This window comes from Puma concolor, chromosome B2 (genome assembly GCF_028749965.1).
Source record: "Puma concolor isolate L17-30 chromosome B2, mPumCon1.1.hap2, whole genome shotgun sequence".
NCBI classification, from domain to species: domain Eukaryota; kingdom Metazoa; phylum Chordata; class Mammalia; order Carnivora; family Felidae; genus Puma; species Puma concolor.
The window spans coordinates 10721517-10740377 of record NC_141671.1 but is presented as its reverse complement, the minus strand read 5'-3'; the positions used below and the strand labels follow the sequence as shown (position 1 = coordinate 10740377).

General features: G+C 39.9%; 1 long non-coding RNA gene across 1 annotated transcript in view; it reads left to right on the top strand.

Moving 5' to 3' along the window:
• LOC147580722 (uncharacterized) overlaps positions 1-18861 on the top strand; it is a 330825-nt gene that overhangs the window by 198183 nt on the left and 113781 nt on the right. The window contains exon 3 of the long non-coding RNA XR_015251034.1: positions 8454-8566. This is a non-coding gene — a long non-coding RNA (uncharacterized LOC147580722). The remainder of the gene's footprint in view (positions 1-8453; positions 8567-18861) is intronic.

Below are 18861 nucleotides of genomic sequence, written 5' to 3'. Positions count from 1 at the left end.
ATTGGTTTGAATGGGCTATTTGCAGAAAGAATGCCAGGCTTACATTTTTGTTCATGCCTACACTGCAGTTTGTAAGAAACCACTATTTCATAATTTGGGCAAAAAAGGCAATTTGTGTAAAGAGCCTCTCAGACTTATTTCAGCATTATTTACTTCAAAAAAAGTGAAAGTGTCACCCAAATAGATAAAACACAAAAAGAAAACAAAATAATACATTATCCACTACATGGAATATTATGCAATTGAAGGTAATTGTTGTGAACTCTATGAATCACCCCATTGCAATGTAATTTTTAGAGAATAAAAATAAGCCACTTTCTATTGCCATCCACTCGGTGGCAAGTGTGCTGCCTCCTCCCCTACTCCCACGCTAATGTCAGACATTGATCCTACAAGAAATTCCCCACCAGGCTGACAGGTCAGAGGTGAACGTACCTAGGTTTGGGGCAGTGTCCCTCCCTCCTGAGCTTTCCAGAGCCACTCCCCATTTACGTCTTCCTGGATTCTAAATAGTTCAGGTACATTGTGAATGCAGCGTAGGAGAGAACCAGTTCTGCATGTACCCTTTCCCTGGCTCCCCACCCAACTGTAACCCTGAGGCCACATCCCTGAGAGAGCTTAATGAATGACTAGCTGAGCAACTGGGCATCGGTTGGCCACGCTGGCCCCAGGAGGAGGTATAGGACTCAGTGTGCGTGTTTGTGTCTGAGGGAAGACTAGGCTTGGACAGGAGCTACATCAGTGCAAGACGGCTGTAGTAGGACTCTTTGGAAGCTAACCCAAGCTGTTTTGTTTTGGTTTAGTTTTGGGTTGTTTTTTTTTGTGAAGTTAATGATTTTTTTTTCAGTTTTATTGAAGAATGTTTAACAAATGAAAATTGTATGTATTTGGGTTGCACAACATGATTTTCTAAGGTGTACGATGTGATGATTTAATACATCAATACATTGTGAAATTAACACAATCAAGATAATTCACACATCCATCACCTCACATAGTTATCGTGTGTGTGTATGTGTGTGTGTGTGTGTGTGTGTGTGCTGAGAACACTGAAAATCTCTTTCAATTTCAAGTGCACAGTGTAGTATTATGAACTATAATCACCATGCTGTACATTAGCTTCCCAGAACTAATATTCATAATCATCTTATGCCTGTAAGTTTCTACACTTTGACCACCATCTCCCTATGTTCCCCACACCCCCAGCTCCTGGAAATAACTGTTCTACTCTGGTTCAATGAGTTTGACTTTTTTTAGATTCTGCATATAAGTGAGATCATACAGTATTTGTCTTTCTGCACCTTAACCCAACCTTTTTGAATAATTCATGATGTTAACACACACACCAAATTGAATTGTTTAAAAGTGTTTATTTATTTATTTTGAGAGGGAGAGAGAGAGCACGACTGGGGAGGGGCAGAAAGAGAGGGAGAGTGAGAATCCCAAGCACGCTGTGCCCTGTCAGTGCAGAGACTGACACCAGGCTTGATCTCATGAACCGTGAGATCATGACCTGAGCTGAAATCAGGAGTCAAATGCTTAAGCAACTGAGAAACCCAGGTGCCCCCAAAATGGAATTTTTCAACACAAAAATGGACTACTGTAAGCTAATTAATTGCAACCATACACATACACACAATAAGTCTGAATAGCTTTCCTTCTGTAAGTATCCATGGGTCTCTTTAGTTTCTCTGGATATGGCTTTGAAGAGATCTCATGAAGTTCCTGTGAAAACCTTTGTGTATATGGGCTTCTTCCAGCAGATTTTCAAAAACGTCTGTGATAAAACCTTTTCACCAATGTTTAAGAATTATGTGTGATTATGTCCTAACTCTTAAGTTTCATTTCATTCGTGAAGAACAATGCAAACACCAATGTCTGATTGTGATCTAATTTTTATTAAAACAGTTTTTTTAATCTTGATTTATTTTTGAGAAAGAGAGAGAGAGAGAGAGAGAGAGAGAGAGAATGAATGAGCAGGGGAGGAACAGAGAAAGAGTGAGACACAGAATCCGAAGTAGGCTCCAGGCTCTGAGCTGTCAGCACAGAGCCTGACATGGGGCTTGAACTCACAAACTGCAAGATCATGACCTGAGCCAAAGTCAGGTGCTCAACTGACTGAGGCACCCAGGTGCCCCATGATCTCATTTTAATTTTTTTAATTTTTTTTATTTTCCCATGATCTCATTTTTAATGCAGATTTAACCACCTGAGTCACAGACCCTCCTTCACGACAGCTAAGGGTTTCTAACTTGGGGATTAAAATAAGAAGTTCAGACTTGATGTTTCTGCTAAGGCTGGTCATCCTGATGGTTTCCTTTTACAATGAGGAAGACATTGAACCTTAACACACATCACAGATTTATATAGTTCTTCCTAAACCATATACCGAAATAATTTAATTCAGATTTATTTATCATGGGATATATAAAAATGTTGACATTTCTTTCGATGGTTTCCCCAGGAAAGAAAATATCTTTGTCTCCTTCACATTCTCCTCTGACTCCAGAACTACCACAAACTGCATCAAGAATGTCTCATTTAGATAATTTACTTGGAATTTGGTGCCCTCCTATGCAGCAAGCCCCTTCTCCCCATCTGCCTATAATTTATGTTTCCATGAAAACTCTGGTCTGTAAAGATGCATGGTATTACAGAGCCTTGGCTCTCATAGTAAGCTGAAGGGAGAAAATATGTCCAATTAACTGCTTTCCTATTAGAAAACAGAGAGGGATGAGCATTTCTTTCAATTGAGAAGACACAGAACCATCAGTACAATTAGAATGGAGGGAAAGTGGTGAGTTGTGTGTATAAATCACAAGATACAGATTCTCAAGGAAGGAATCATATTTTAGTTCTTTTGAAACTTTTTGAAACCCAGTGCCTAGATAAGAGCCAGACACCTGGAAAGCATTCAATACTTGTTGAACAAGTTCAACATTCAATGAATGTTTGATCCAAAGATTCATAAGCATGGCATTGATGACGGGGGGTGTGAGCCTACCAGATACACCAAGGTAGTTATAATCACTGTAGATGTGTGTTTGCATTATTTGTTTTGTTTTGTTTGTTTGTTTGTTTGTTTGTTTATTTATTTATTTATTTATTTATTTATTTATTTATTTATTTATATTTTAGAGTGAGAGAGTGCAAGAAAAGGAGAAAGTTAGGGGGAGAGGGAGAGAGAGAATCTTAAGCAGGTTCCACACTCAGTGCAGAGCCTGATATGGGGCTTGATCCCTTGATCCTGGGATCATGACCTGAGCCAAAACCAAGAGTTAGACACTGAACTGACTGAGCCACCCAGGCATCCCTTTTTGCATTACTCTATTTTATTTTTTTAAATATAATTTATTGCCAAATTCGTTTCCATACAACACCCAGTGCTCATCCCAACAAGTGCCCTCCTCTATGTCTATCACCCACTTTACCCTCTCCCCCACACCCATCAACCCTCAGTTTGTTCTCAGTATTTAAGGGTCTCTTACTGTTTGCTTCCCTCCCTCTCTGTAATTTTTTCCCCTTCCCCTCCCCCATGGTCTTCTGTTAAGTTTCTCAAGATCCACATATGAGTAAAAACATATGGTATCTGGGGCGCCTGGGTGGCGCAGTCGGTTAAGCGTCCGACTTCAGCCAGGTCGCGATCTCGCGGTCCGGGAGTTCGAGCCCCGCGTCGGGCTCTGGGCTGATGGCTCAGAGCCTGGAGCCTGTTTCCGATTCTGTGTCTCCCTCTCTCTCTGCCCCTCCCCCGTTCATGCTCTGTCTCTCTCTGTCTCAAAAATAAATAAACGTTGAAAAAACATATGGTATCTCTCTTTCTCTGACTGGCTTATTTACTTAGCATAATACCCTTCAGTTCCATCCACATTGCTGCAAATGGCCAGATTTCATTCTTTCTCACTGCCAAGTAGTATTCCATTATATATATAAACCACATCTTCCCTATCCATTCATCAGTTGATGGAAATTTAGGCTCTTTCCATAATTTGGCTACTGTTGAAAGTGCTGCTATAAACATTGGGGAACATGTGCCCCTATGCATCAGCACTCCTGTATCCCCTGGGTAAATTCCGAGCAGTGCTATTGCTGGGTCATAGGGTAGATCTATTTTTAATTTTTTGAGAAACCTCCACACTGTTTTCCAGAGTGGCTGCACCAGTTTGCATTCCCACCAACAGTGCAAGAGGGTTCCCATTTCTCCACATCCTTGCCAGCATCTATAGTCTCCTGATTTGTTCATTTTAGCCACTCTGACCGGCCTGAGGTGGTATCTCAATGTGGTTTTGATTTGTATTTCCCTGATGATTAGTGATGTTGAGCATCTTTTCATGTGTCTGTTGGCCATCTGGATGTCTTCTTTGGAAAAGTGTCTATTCATGTTTTCTTCCCATTTCTTCACTGGATTATTTGTTTTCTTGGGTGTGGAGTTTGGTGAGTTCTTTATAGATTTTGGATACTAGCCCTTTATCCCATATGTCATTTGCAAATATCTTTTCCCATTCCGTTGGTTGTCTTTTAGTTTTGTTGATTGTTTCCTTTGCAGTGCTGAAGCTTTTTATCTTGATGAGGTCCCAGTAGTTCATTTTTGCTTTTAATTCCCTTGCCTTGGAGATGTGTCAAGTAAGAAATTGCTGCAGCTGAGGTCAAAGAGGTTTTATCCTGCTTTCTCTTCTAGGGTTTTGATGGTTTCCTGTCTCACATTCAGGTCCTTCACCCATTTTGAATTTATTTTTGTGTGTGATGTAAGAAAGTAGTCTAGTTTCATTCTTCTGCATATTGCTTTCCAGTTGTCCCAGCACCATTTCTTAAAGAGACTGTCTTTTTTTCCATTGGATACTCTTTCCTGCTTTGTCAAGGATTAATTGGCCATACATTTGTGGGTCCAATTCTGGGGTCTCTATTCTATTCCATTGGTCTAATGTGTCTGTTTTTCTGCCAATACCATGTTGTCTTGATGATTACAGCTTTGTAGTACAGGCTAAAGTCTGGGATTGTGATGCTTCCCACTTTGGTTTTCTTCTTCAATATTACTTTGGCTATTTGGATCTTTTGTGGTTCCATACAAATTTTAGGATTGTTTGTTCTAGCTTCAAGAAGAATGCTGGTGCACTTTTGATTGGGATTGCATTGCATGTGTAGATTGCTTTGGGTAGTATTGACATTTTAACAATATTTATTCTTCTAATCCATGAGCATGGAATGTTGTTTTCATTTCTTTGTGTCTTCTTCATTTTCCTTCATAAGCTTTCTATAGTTCTCAGCAACAGATCTTTTACATCTTTGGTTAGGCTTATTCCTACGCATTTTATGGTTCTTGGTGCAATTGTGAATGGGATCAGTTTATTTCTCTTTCTGTTGCTTCATTTTTGGTGTGTAAAAATGGAACTGATTTCTGTACATTAATTTTGTGCCCTGTGACTTTGCTGAATTCATGTATCAGTTCTAGCAGACTTTTGGTAGTGTCTGTCGGGTTTTCCACGTGGAGTATCATGTCATCTGCGAAAAGTGAAAGTTTGACTTTATCTTTGCAAATTTTGATGCCTTTTATTTCATCTTGTTGTTTAATTGCTGATGCTAGGACTTCCAACACTATGTTAAACAACAGTGGTGAGAGTGGCCATCCCTGTTTTGTTTCTGATCTCAGGGGGAAAGCTCTCAGTTCTTCCCCATTGAGGATGATATTAGCTATAGGCTTTTCATAAATGACTTTTATGATGTTTAAGTATTTTCCTTCTATCCCGACTTTCTTGAGGGTTTTGATTAAGAAAGCATACTGTATTTTGTCAAATGCTTTTTTCCGCATCTATTGGCAGGATCATATGGTTCTTTTCTTTTATTAATGTGATGTATCACATTGATTGATTTGTGAATATTGAACCAGCCCTGCAACCCAGGAATGAATCTCACTTGATCATGGTGAATAATTCTTTTCATATGCTGTCGAATTTTGATGTGCTAGTATCTTGTTGGGAATTTTTGCATCCATATTCATCAGGGATATTGGCCTGTAGTACTCTTTTTTTTGCTGGATCTCTGTCTTGTTTGAGAATCAAAGTAATGTTGGCTTCATAGAATGAGTCTGGAAGTTTTCCTTCCCTTTCTATTTTTTGGAACAGCTTGAGAAGGATAGGTATTATCTCTGCTTTAAATGTCTGGTAGAATTTCCCAGGGAAGCCATGTGGTCCAGGACTCTTATTTGTTGGGAGATTTTTGATAACTGATTCAATTTCTTCACTAGTTATGGGTCTGATCAAATTTTCTATTTCTTCCTGTTGGAGTTTTGGTAGTGTATGGCTGTTTAGGAATTTGTCCATTTCTTCCAGGTTGTCCAGTTTGTTGGCATGTAATTTTTCATAGTGTTCTCTGATAGTTGCTTGTATTTCTAAGGGACTGGTTGTAATAAATCCATTTTCATTCATGATTTTATCTATTTGGGTCCTTTCTCTTTTCTTTTTGAGAAGCCTGGCTAGAGGGTCATCAATTTTGTTTATTTTTTCAAAAAACCAACTCTTGGTTTCATTGATCTGTTCTACTGTTTTTTTTTTTTTTTTGATTCTATATTGTTTATTTCTGCTCTGATCTTTATTATTTCTCTTCTTCTTTTGGGTTTGGCGTGCCTTTGCTGTTCTGCTTCTAGTTCCTTTAAGTGTGCTGTTAGATTTTGTATTTGGGATTTTTCTTGTTTCTTGAGATAGGCCTGGACTGCAATGTATTTTCCTCTTAGGACTGCCTTTACTGCATCCCAAAGGGTTTGGATTGTTGTGTTTTCATTTTCATTTGTTTCCATATATTTTTAATTTTTTTTCTAATTGCCTGGTTGACCCATTTGTTCTTTAGTCAGATGTTCTTTAACTTCCATGCTTTTGGAGTTTTCTGGACTTTTTCCTGTGGTTCATTTCAAGTTTCATAGCATTATGATCTTTTTTTTTTTTCAATATATGAAATTTATTGTCAAATTGGTTTCCATACAACACCCAGTGCTCATCCCAAAAGGTGCCCTCCTCAATACCCATCACCCACCCTCCCCTCCCTCCCACCCCCCATCAACCCTCAGTTTGTTCTCAGTTTTTAAGAGTCTCTTATGCTTTGGCTCTCTCCCACTCTAACCTCTTTTTTTTTTTTCCTTCCCCTCCTCCATGGGTTTCTGTTAAGTTTCTCATGATCCACCTAAGAGTGAAAACATATGGTATCTGTCTTTCTCTGTATGGCTTATTTCACTTAGCATCACACTCTCCAGTTCCATCCACGTTGCTACAAAGGGCCATATTTCATTCATTCTCATTGCCACGTAGTACTCCATTGTGTATATAAACCACAATTTCTTTATCCATTCATCAGTTGATGGACATTTAGGCTCTTTCCATAATGTGGCTATTGTTGAGAGTGCTGAGCATTATGATCTGAAAGTGTGTGTGGTGTGATCTCAATTATTTTATATTTATTGAGGGCTGTTTTGTGACACAGTATGTGACCTATCTTGGAGAATGTCCCATGTGCACTTGAGAAGAAAGTATATTCTGTTGCTTTGGGATATAGAGTTCTAAATATATTTGTCAAGTCCATTTGGGCCAATGTATCATTCAGGGCCCTTGTTTCTTTATTTATTCTCTGTCTAGATGATCTGTCCATTGTTGTAAGTGGAGTATTAAAGTCCCCTGCAATGACCACATTCTTATCAATAAGATTGCTTATGTTTGTGATTGTTTTATATATTTGGGTGGTTCCAAATTCTGTGCATAGACATTTATAATTGTTAGCTCTTCCTGATGGATAGACCCTGTGATTATTATATAATGCCCTTCTTCATCTCTTGTTACAGTCTTTAACTTAAAGTCTAGTTTGTTTGATATAAGTATGGCTACTCCAACTTTCTTTTGACTTCCAGTAGCATGATAGATAGTTCTCCATCCCCTCACTTTCAATCTGAAGGTGTCCTCAGGTCTAAAAGGAGTCTCTTGTAGACAGCAAATAGATGGGTCTTGTTTTTTTTTTATCCATTCTGATACCCTATGTCTTTTGATTGGAGCATTTAGTCCAATTACATTCAGTGTTTTATTGAAAGATATGGGTTTAGAGTCATTGTGTTATCTGTAGGCTTCATGCTTGTAGTGATGTCTCTGGTACATTGTGGTCCTTGCAACATATCACTCACAGAATCCCCCTTAGGATCTCTTGTAGGGCTGGTTTAGTGGTGATGAATTCCTTCAGTTTTTGTTTGTCTGGGAAAACCTTTATCTCTCCTTCCATTCTGAATGATAGGCTTGCTGGATAAAGGATTCTTGGCTGCATACGTTTCCTGTTCATCACAGCGAAGATTTCCTCCCATTCCTTTTTGGCCTGCAAAATTTCACTAGATATGTCTGCTATTACCCTTATGTGTCTACCTTTGTATGTTAAGACCGTTTATCCCTAGCTGCTTTCATAATTCTCTCTTTATTCTTTTATTTTGCCAGTTTCACAATGATATGTCATGCAGAAGATTGATTCAAGTTACGTCTGAAGGGAGTTCTCTGTGCCTCTTGGATTTCAGTGTCTGTTTCCTTCCCCACATTGGGAAAGTTCTCAGGTATGATTTGTTCAAGTACACCTTCAGCCTCTTTCTCCCTTCCTCGGGAATTCCTATGATATGGATATTGCTCCATTTGATTAAATCACTTAGTTCTCTAATTCTCCCCTCGTGATCCTGGATTTCTTTATCTCTCTTTTTCTCACCCTCCTCTTTTTCTATAATTTTGTTTTCTAATCCACCTATTCTCTCCTCTGCGTCTTCAATCTGTGGTGTGGCCAACTCCACTTTATTTTAAACCTCATTCATAGCATTTTTTAATTCATCATGTCTATTTTTTAGTTCCTTGATCTCTGCAGCAATAGATTTTATGCTTTTTTCAAGCCCAGCGATTAATTTCATGACTATTATTCTGAATTCTTGTTCAGTAATGTTGGTTATATCTGTTTTTGATCAATTCTTTAGCTGTCACTTCTCCCTGGAATTTCTTTTGAGGAGAATTCTTCCGTTTCGTCATTTTGGCTAGTTTTCTGTCCCTTATGAGTTTTAAAAGCTTGTTATGTGCTCTGCACCTGTGAGCACAGCTATATAAAAGGGGGGTTCATACACTGTCCAGGGCCTGGCCCTTCAGGAGGTGGTTTTTGGAGAGCATTACTTGCTCTCTGTTGTTAGGACTTTGGTTTTTTCCCTACTCGTAGTGATATTTTGGACCCTTCACTAGGTTGGCTTTGATTTGTTCCTTAAAGTAGCCCTGGAAAGGAAAACAGACAGACAGACAAACAGGAACAAAAACACGCAAGCACACAAGCAAGTAAAACAAACATACAAACAAAACAACAACAACAACAACAACAAAAAAAAAACAACAAAAAAAATTAAAAACAATCCAAAAGCAAAAAACCAAAAACACCAGGTTCAAGTAAAGAACAGGGTGGAGGCAGTGCTGATGCAAGAACACATACAAAGAGAAATGACAGAGGTGGGGAAAAATTAAAAATAAACATTGACCAGGCAGAGAGACTAAAAGGCTTAATCCAGAGAGAGAGAGAGAAAAGAAAAGAAGGAAGGAGGTGGGGAAAAAGAAATGAAGATAAAGGTACCCAGGCAGAGAAACTCCACGGTTTCATTATTCCAGAGAGAGAGAAAGGAAAGGAGGTGTAGAACATGTATCAAGAGAATGGATTAAACATGTCTGTTTAAACAAACCAATAGCCAGAGGAACCGGCCTAGAGGAGGGAAGAGATAAGAAGGAGAAATGGAAAGGAGAATATATCTATATAGCAAGAATTGTCCTAGAATTAATCCAGGCAATGCAGCAGTGCTGGTCTGGAGGAGGGGTCTCTCTGCTTCCACAGTGTCTATCCCGCTCGAGTAGATAGGCAGTTACCCGGCGCAGAGGGGCATGGTTTGGTGTGGGCTGGTCCCGCCTCCACTGTGGGGACTGCGTACCAATCCCTCAGGCCCCACCTTGGTGGTGGTGGGGAGAAATGGCGACGCCCCAGTCTCTTCTCCATGACCCGGTGTCCCAAATCACTCCTTTGGAGCCGTCCTCACTGTGTCGGAGGCGCAGGTGAGAGGGATTTAAACTCCTGCTCTGTGCGCCCGGTACTGGGAAAGCGCCTCTCCATGCGCCCCCCGCCCCCGACGTGGTCCTGGCTGGTTTTGTCCTGCCCCCCAGCACTTCAGGGAGGGGACCGCTTTCTTCTACCGTGGACTGCGCTCCTGACCTATCACCAGACCCGGAGGTGGCTCCGCTCCTCCCCAGGTGCAGGAACAGGGCAGCCGGCCCCAGTCCAAACAAAGCCCTGCAGTTAGAGATGGGATCCCTCTCCGTCCCGGTCCAAGGTTTTTCTGTTGTCCAGATACAGTCCTATGCTTCCTCAGCCGCTCTTTCTCTTTCGCTTGTCTCTCTGCAGAAGGGGATCCCTCCCCTCCGTGCCTATGCAGCCCATTCTATCTCCCCCAGTTCAGTCACCCACCTATGACCCATCAGGTTGTCCTGGTTTCTCCCTGGGAGACTCAGTCTCTTTTCCTCCCAGAGTCTCGGGGTTCAAAGTCCTTTGGCTGCAGCCCTTCTTTGTTTGAGAGACTCAGGAAGTAGGGATCCCCCTACTTCTCCACCATGTTGGCCGCTCCCTTCAATACTTTTAGTTGTTTGCATTATTTTAGAGTCTTACCCCTTCATTGTTCTTTCTAAACATAAAATATCACCATTCACATTATTCATGTCATTTTCAATGCCATAGAAATTGATGATTTGCACATAACTCTGAACAAATAGTGTAGAGTAATTTTTTGTGGATCCAAATCAACATAAGATAGTGGAAAGTCCTCATTTCTTTCCAAAAAGCCAAGCGAAAAAGAAGAAATAAAACAAATTGTGTACTTTTGGTGTGTTTGTGCACGTGTGCACTCTCTTTCAAATACTGTGTTGAGCGTTTAACAAATGTAACTCATTTAATGTCCTCCACAACACTGTGAGGCAGTTACTATCTGTATTTCCATTTTATGGTTTTTTTACAGAAACCCAAGGCTAGGATCGTTTAAATAACTTACACAAAATTGTATAACCAGTTAGTGGCAGAGCTGAGTTTTTAAACCAAACAGTCTGATTCTAGGACCCGACCTTTCAGCTACTCTACTATACTCTCTTTGTATTAGGAAAATAACACTTTCATGGGCTCTTTGGCTAGAAGGTTAACAATTTGCATAGTCTATGGAAAGGACGAGAATGAGAAAAAAAAAAGAGAAAACAAAAGTAATAAAAATGAATTTCACCGTGGATATCACTGAGCCTACAAATAGTTTCTTACAAACATGGCTGCTGGAATGGATCTTCTAGAAATAAGTAATGATTTTTTTTTTCATTTTTAATCCTTAAGAACTCTGAATGTTCTAGTATTTCTGTGCTTTAATTAGCAGCTGTTTCCAAGTGTGATAGGTGATTCATGCTAGTCTTAATATTGTATATAATTGGATCTCTAAGGCAAATTTATCTGTCAGAGTAAAATTGATCTACAAGTAGTTCCCTCTAGCTAATACCTAAATTAGTTTCACCTGGACTCTGCCCTCTGATTTCTTCTGAATTATACTCAACGAAGGGAAACTAACAGCTGGTGTTGGAAAGCAGTGATTTCATCCAAAAGATCCTAAGGTGAGTCCAAGCTGAGTATGAAAGGAACATGAACACTAAACATATTTATAGGCCAACTTTGGGAAAATCAAGCTTACACCCCATCATACTTAAAAATATGTAGAACCTACTGTTCACAACGGATATTTCAACACTACTGGTCAAGACTCTTAAATCATTGAGCAATAGAAAGCTGTGATGTGTCGGGGGTCTGGGATTCCATCGCAAATTTCTTACTGTGCGAACGTAGGCTCTGTATATAATTCTGTTCACCTCTGTTTTCCCTCTTAATTTAATTAAAGTTTTTAAAAATGTTTATTTTTTTTTTTTGAGAGAGAAAGAGCAGGGGAGGGGCAGAGAGAGAGGGGGAAAGACAGAATTCCAAGCAGGTTCCACACTTTCAGTGCAAAATGTGTGGGATGGGGCTCCATCCCACAAACCTTGAGATCATAACCTGAGCTAAAGGCAGGAGGCAGACGCTCAACTGACTGCGCCCCTTCCCTCTTAATTTTAAACAGCCCCAAGGAGCCTCCAAATCTACTTCTCAATCTCTCCAGGCTGAGCATGTAATGGTTTCACATTAAATAGGTAATGAGGCACCGTTACTCAGAGGCAGTCTTTTTGGTGTGGGCTGAGGGAGTTTTCCTGTCCCCAGGTTTTGGGACTTGGGAATCTTTCACTTCGGTAGGGCAGTGCTTCCAGGGCTGTGCACAAGGGACATCTGTGCTCTATGACTTATCGCCTCCCATCAGGACTTTAACACAATTGTCATCTCTCTTTATGTATTATAACACTTATCATCACTTATGTCTTGTCCATTAGGCCATGAATTCTCCTCAATTCTCCTTTTTTTTTTCTTTTTTGAACATCTACTCCCAGGAACAAATTGCCACTGAAAGAGCTGAGAATTTTACCATCTTTAAAAAAAATGTTTTTTAATGTTTATTTTTGAGAGAGAGAGAGAGAGAGAGAGAGAGAGAGAGAGAGAGAGAGACAAAGTGTGAGTGGAGAAGGGGCAGAGAGAGAGGGAGACACAGACTCTGAAGCAGGCTCCAGGCTCTGAGCTGTCAGCACAGAGCCTGATGCAGGGCTTGAACTCATGAACCATGAGATCATGACCTGAGCTGAAGTCAGACGCTTAAGCAACTGAGCCAGCCAGGTGCCCCTCTACCATCATATTTTAATGGAATGAATCCTAGACAAGATATTGGAAGACCCAGTTCTAACGTCAATAACACACAGGGTTTTTCCTTGGGTCTCTATGATCATCAGTTTCTTCCTCTGTCAAATGGAAGAAATTGGCCTCACCGGTTTTGTCCAAAGTGTGTTGTGAGGAATTCTAGTTCTGTGGAATGCTTTGCAAATAAAGTGATTCTAACTTCAAACAAATTTAAGAAATACTCAGATATCATCCCTCTTAGATATCAAGGTTATTTGGGAAAGTCAGAAATCCTGAAGTTAAAAATAATACGAATATGAATTAGCTTTTTCTATATTCGTTCTCCACATTTGAAAGTCTCTTTAAAGAAAATGTTAGTACCTGTGGCACTAGGATTCCAATGGAGTAAGTCAGGGGCAATCAATCTGCAAAATCCCTCCCAAGGCACAACCTTCCAGGATTATTATTACTGTATAATATGCACCAATATAGCACTGTTAAAATCAAAATATACCTGCAGGGGTAACATGTTAACCTGATGCCAACTATTAGCCTTACGTTTATTGCCCCTTAAACACACACACACACACACACACACACACACACACTTATCCAGTATATAATACATTAGAGCCTCTAGATACAGAGGTGAAATTAGTAAATTTTACCTAAAGGAGTTTATAGAAGAGGAGGAGACCAAAGCCTAAATTGTAGGAACAGCAAAGTATTGATGGAATTATATATGGAACACAGTAGAAACAGAAGGGATGTTTGGCCAAGTCTAGGAGGAAGTTGGGGGCATAAGCTGTGACTGGCATCATTATATGAAGGTGCCCCCTATAATGACTATTGAGGTGAGCCAGGGTTTATCAAGGAAGGGCATTTTAGGTGGAGAGAACAGAATGAGCAAAGGCTTAGAAGCCTGGCAGCCAGGCTCCTCCAGAGGTCACCGGCAACATTTGCCAGAACAGTTTTAATGGAGTTGAGGGGATGGAGGCCTGATTCAGGCAAAATGACACAGCAGTGGGGAGGCCAGAAAGTGTAGACGCATTTCAAGAAGACTGTCCACGCAGGGAGTGCAAGGGATGGATTGGCAACTCAAAGGGGAGACCTCCCTGCAAATGAGTTTCCTAGAATGCCATCCCCTCGACAGCAAGACGGAGCATGAAGCAGTGGTAAAGCATCAGAAAACTGTTGGGGGAAAACGTTTGGGGTGTCGCTGGAAAGAGATATGTGGGATGAGGAACTCATATCCCTTTAAGTCAGGCAGCTTCCCAGAGGGTCGAGAAAGTGCTGAAGACACAGACACAGTTCTCCCTACAGCTTGACTGTGATAAAAAACAAAGCCTAGGTAACAAATTCTGATTTCTCGCTTTAAATATCCAGAAGGCTTGCTTTATATGATTTAGTATAAAAGGATGACATTTCATTGAGCTACTTCATAAAAATAGGAAATTACCTTTCCTATTTGTCTATGCTTATATATACCTTGAGGGTATCCAAAGTGTTTCCGTGCAGGCTGTATAATTTGTTGCTCTGAGCTATATAAATCCAAAGATGAAGCAAAATATAACCAGCACAGAGGTCTGGCTTGAGTTTAAGAACTATTTTCTAGGGAAAGAAAATGTAATTCATAATATGCATTTCCAAGGAGGTAGCATTCCCAGTAAAGAGACCTATATTATTGTAAATATCAAGCAATCCCAGTCCTCTGCCTTCTCTTTACAATTTATCCGCCTCAAGTTGATAATAATAATAATATGTTCACTTCTACAGCATCTCAAATCCAAGGATTTCCAAGTGCTTTGTAAATGTGAATCAAATCTTAAGACACCCCTGTGGGGCACGTAGAAAATTGTTACTAATATGTTATAAAGAAAGTAGTAGATGAGGGATTTACCAAGTTCATAGTCATTTGTTTGTTGGTGCCTGAGATTCTGTGATGAAAATGAGCATGTGTGTGAAAACATCCCCACCGCCACACACATACACATACACGGTGGGGTCTGACTTCTGTGAAGCCACCAGATGGAAAGAAGCAAGTGTGCAAAGAAATCGTTGCGATAAAACAGAAGATATGTACAGGAGGAAGCCCTGATTCAAGGAAGAAAATGTCACCCCTGCTGGAGGAAGTCAGTAGAAACTTCAAAGTGGACAGGAAATTTGGCCACAGTTAGGAAGGATGATGAGGATTATTCTCAAGGCACAGAAGTTGACTGAGACGAAAGTCACGTATAAAGCCACAAAGATAAGAAATTGCAGGATGTGTATAAACTCAACTGAGGCCTCAATGACTAGAACAGGGGTCACCAGATCAGATACTCCCAGGCCAGCGTGTAGTATAAATGCAGTGAGTGGTCCTCAGGGAGATCCTGGTGACCTGTGAGCTGTGTTATCCATAGAGGGCAGGGCTCACTATTCATTTCTACCTGGGTCGTTGCCGTACCTCGTGGTATGCCATATATCCTGCTTCAAGATAAGCCAGAGATCAGGATTTGGAATGAGCTCTATCTATTTTTGAATGTAAGTGACTTTTTTGTTTTTTAAAATTGGCTGTGCAGACCAAAAATATCCCCACCGCATCTTTGAGGTAAATTCAGCCTACTGGCATCTAGGTTGCCACTTCTACAAATGTCCGAAGAAAGGATATTTGTCCCAGTTTTCACCCTCCTCTTTTGGTTACAACAGAAATCAAATTGGACTGAGTTGGTCTTAGGAGCTGTGTCTGGAAATTTGGAGAATCTATGGGCAGCCTGGAGAATAAGGCATGGGAAATTAGCAAAACCCAGGGGCGATTAGATACATGGAATGTGGCCATTGTCACAGCACAGAGTCATGTCACAACACAGACAGAGTCACCTCTGCTGGCCTCCTGATGGTGCTGCTGCTGTCTGTGAACTGCTAATGCCGGGATCCTGACCTCCCTCTGTGGTGCATTGTTTCCTCAATAGTTTTAGTCTCAACAGAGAACCCAGTTGGCAGAGTCATGGTAAAATGCCCATGCGCAAGCTGCTAAGCTGGGAACAAGGAGGATGATCTGGCCCATCCGATTCCAGACTGGGAGGCAAGGCTCACAATAAGGACAGATGTTTCATGCTAGACAGCTCAAAAATGGCAAATATTTAACCCAACATGTATTGAGATGGTGGTAAAGTCATCACTTTCATCTTGGCTCAGAAATATTACTTCCTGCGTGCTCCTGGGTAAGTCACTTAACCTCTCTGGTCTTACTTTCTGTATCTATAAAACTAAGAGGCCGAGCAAAAGCAGCTCTAATGTTCCCTTACAGCTCTGTAATTTATTACCATGTATATGCAAAATGTCCAGAAAATGGACATGACTTCTGTGGAATTTCCATAGTTCACAATCATCTAGAAAGTTGCATAGTTGGAAAGACTCAGCACATTGGTGGTCTGAAAGCTTATAGCCTACTAATGCTTTTATACCACAGAGCATTTCAAGAGACAAACCATTCATCATAATTCAGCTTTCCTTTTTTTTTTTTTTTGGCTCCACTGTAATCAGCAAATACACAATAAAGTGTGAAGGATTAGGTGAGAACACATCCTTTAAAGATAGAAGTTCTTGTAGTGGATGAAAAATAAAACCCAACTTTATACTATTTATAAACATGCACATTAAATATAAATATACAGATATATCCAAAGTGGGATGATGGGAAAATATAACATGCAATCTCTAAACTTTAGAATATGCTGGAGACTGGGGTGGCTATTAAAATGCCATGTAAAGTAGACTTTTGCAAAGGAATATCACCAGGAATAGAGAGGAGAACTTTAAAATGACAAAGGGGTCACCTCATCAAGAAGGCACAATGTTCCTAAATGTTAATATGCCTAATAAATGAAATTCAAAGAATATGAAACAAACCAATAGCACAGAAAGGAGAAATAGACAAAATGTATTGAGATATTGTGACATTTCTGTCACAGAAACAGTTGTTTTCTAACAACTCTGAAGAAATAGACACATTTCTTGAGACTCAGAAATAACCAAAAATGACACATGAAGAAAGGGAAAAAATCTTAATATCCAAATCTATATCAAATATACCAAATCTATTAAGGTAATTGAAGTCATATTTTTAATGCTTCTCAGGGGCGCCTGGGTGGCTTGGTCGGTTAAGCGTCCAACTTCGGCTCAGGTCATGATCTCACGGTCCATGGGTTTGAGCCCCGCGTCGGGCTCTGTGCTGACAGCTCAGAGCCTGGAGCCTGTTTCAGATTCTGTGTCCCCCTCTCTCTCTGCCCCTCCCCTGTTCATGCTCTGTCTCTCTCTGTCTCAAAAATAAATGTTAAAAAAAAAAATAAAGCTTCTCACAAAGCTCCAGAACCATTTGGCTGCACTTGCAAATTCTATTAAACATTTCAGTAAGAAATAATATCAATCCTAAGCAAATTCTTTTGGGTAACGGAGAAAGAGGGAATAATTGCAAACTCATAAACCTGGCATTACCCTGAGAGTAAAGTCAGAAAAAGACATTTCAAGGCAAAACTATGGATTAATAATCTTTTTTCACTGTAGAAGTAAAACTCTTAACAAAATATTAGCCAAGTGAATCCAACACTGTATAAAACAGTGACCAGGTGGAGTTAATCTCAGGAATGCAATATTGATTTAATATTTTAAAATCAATCACATATTAAAAGAATAACCATATTAACAGAATTAAAGGATAAAGCCAGTAAGTATCTCAATATATGCAGAAATATTGGACATTGGCAGAAATAAACACTGAGTCACAATAAATTCTTAGCAAACTAGGAATAGAAAGGAACTCTCTCAACCTGATAAAGGGCATGAAGGAAAAACTGTAGGTGACTGCCTACTTAATAGTAAAAAACTGAGTATGTTTTCCTTAATATAGAAGCAAGGTAAGGGTATCTTCTCTCACCACTTTCATTAACTTTCAGTGAAAGGTTCTAACTCAAAAGTCAATATGGGGGAGATAAATAAAAGGTATATAGACTGTAAGAGAAGGATTAAAGTTCTCCTTATTCATGGATGATGTAATCATGTGCTCAGAAAATCCTAAAATATCTGTTAAAAACTACTGGACTAAGTGAATTTAGCAAGATTGCAGGACACATGGTGAATATGCAAAAATTGATTGTGGCAGTTCCATTTTTACAACCAGACTGGCCCTTCCACCGATGACTATATATGTGGGGCAACATACAGAAAAGCCATGTACCTGGAGGTGCTGGGAAGTAGACGGAGTGGGCAGGCTTTGGACAAAAGTCAACACTCAGAAGAAGAAAACACGAGTGAGCTCCCCATTTTTATGGCATACGGCCTGATGATAGGTTGCAATCACCAGCATGCAAACAAGCTAAAACGCCAAGGAAAACTAGCTGTCTCTCTGATCTGAAGAACAAGGGGACAGTGTTCAAGGCAAACACAACCACTTCAAACTGACAGGGGGCGTTCTGAAAAGGAGACAGAGTCACAGGAAGGAAGACCGATATCTGTGTGTGAAGTTTGTCCAGAAAGCTGACTAACCCTTGAAACATGCATGCGTAGGACAGGCTCAAAGGAGCGAAGGATGAAAGAATTGAATGGAATGTTAAGCTTTGGCCCAACGACTAAGTTAGTCATCTGCTAAAACAAAACAAAATGAAACAAAAACTATGAAAAAGAATGGAATACAAATGCTAGAACTGAAAAATATAGTATCTAAAATTAAAAAAAAAAAAATGATGGGCTTAATAGAATAGCAGTAGATGCCAGAAGAAAGAGTCCATGAAAATGAAGATAAACAGACACTTATTTGTGAAGAGCACAGAAAAGGATTGAAAATAAACACGAACCCAGCTTCAACAGCTTGTAGGATAGCCTAAAAACATCTAGCTTACAGTTTATGTTCATACAGTGAAGTGCCCCCCAAAAAGGAAAAAAATGCTATTACATGAAACAACTTGATCTCAAAATCACTATGCTAAGTAAAAGAAGTCTTACAAAATTGAGTCAAACTATTTGATTACATTTGTATGAAATGGTAGAACATCCAAAACTAAAGTGTGAAGAAGAGAGAAGAGAAAA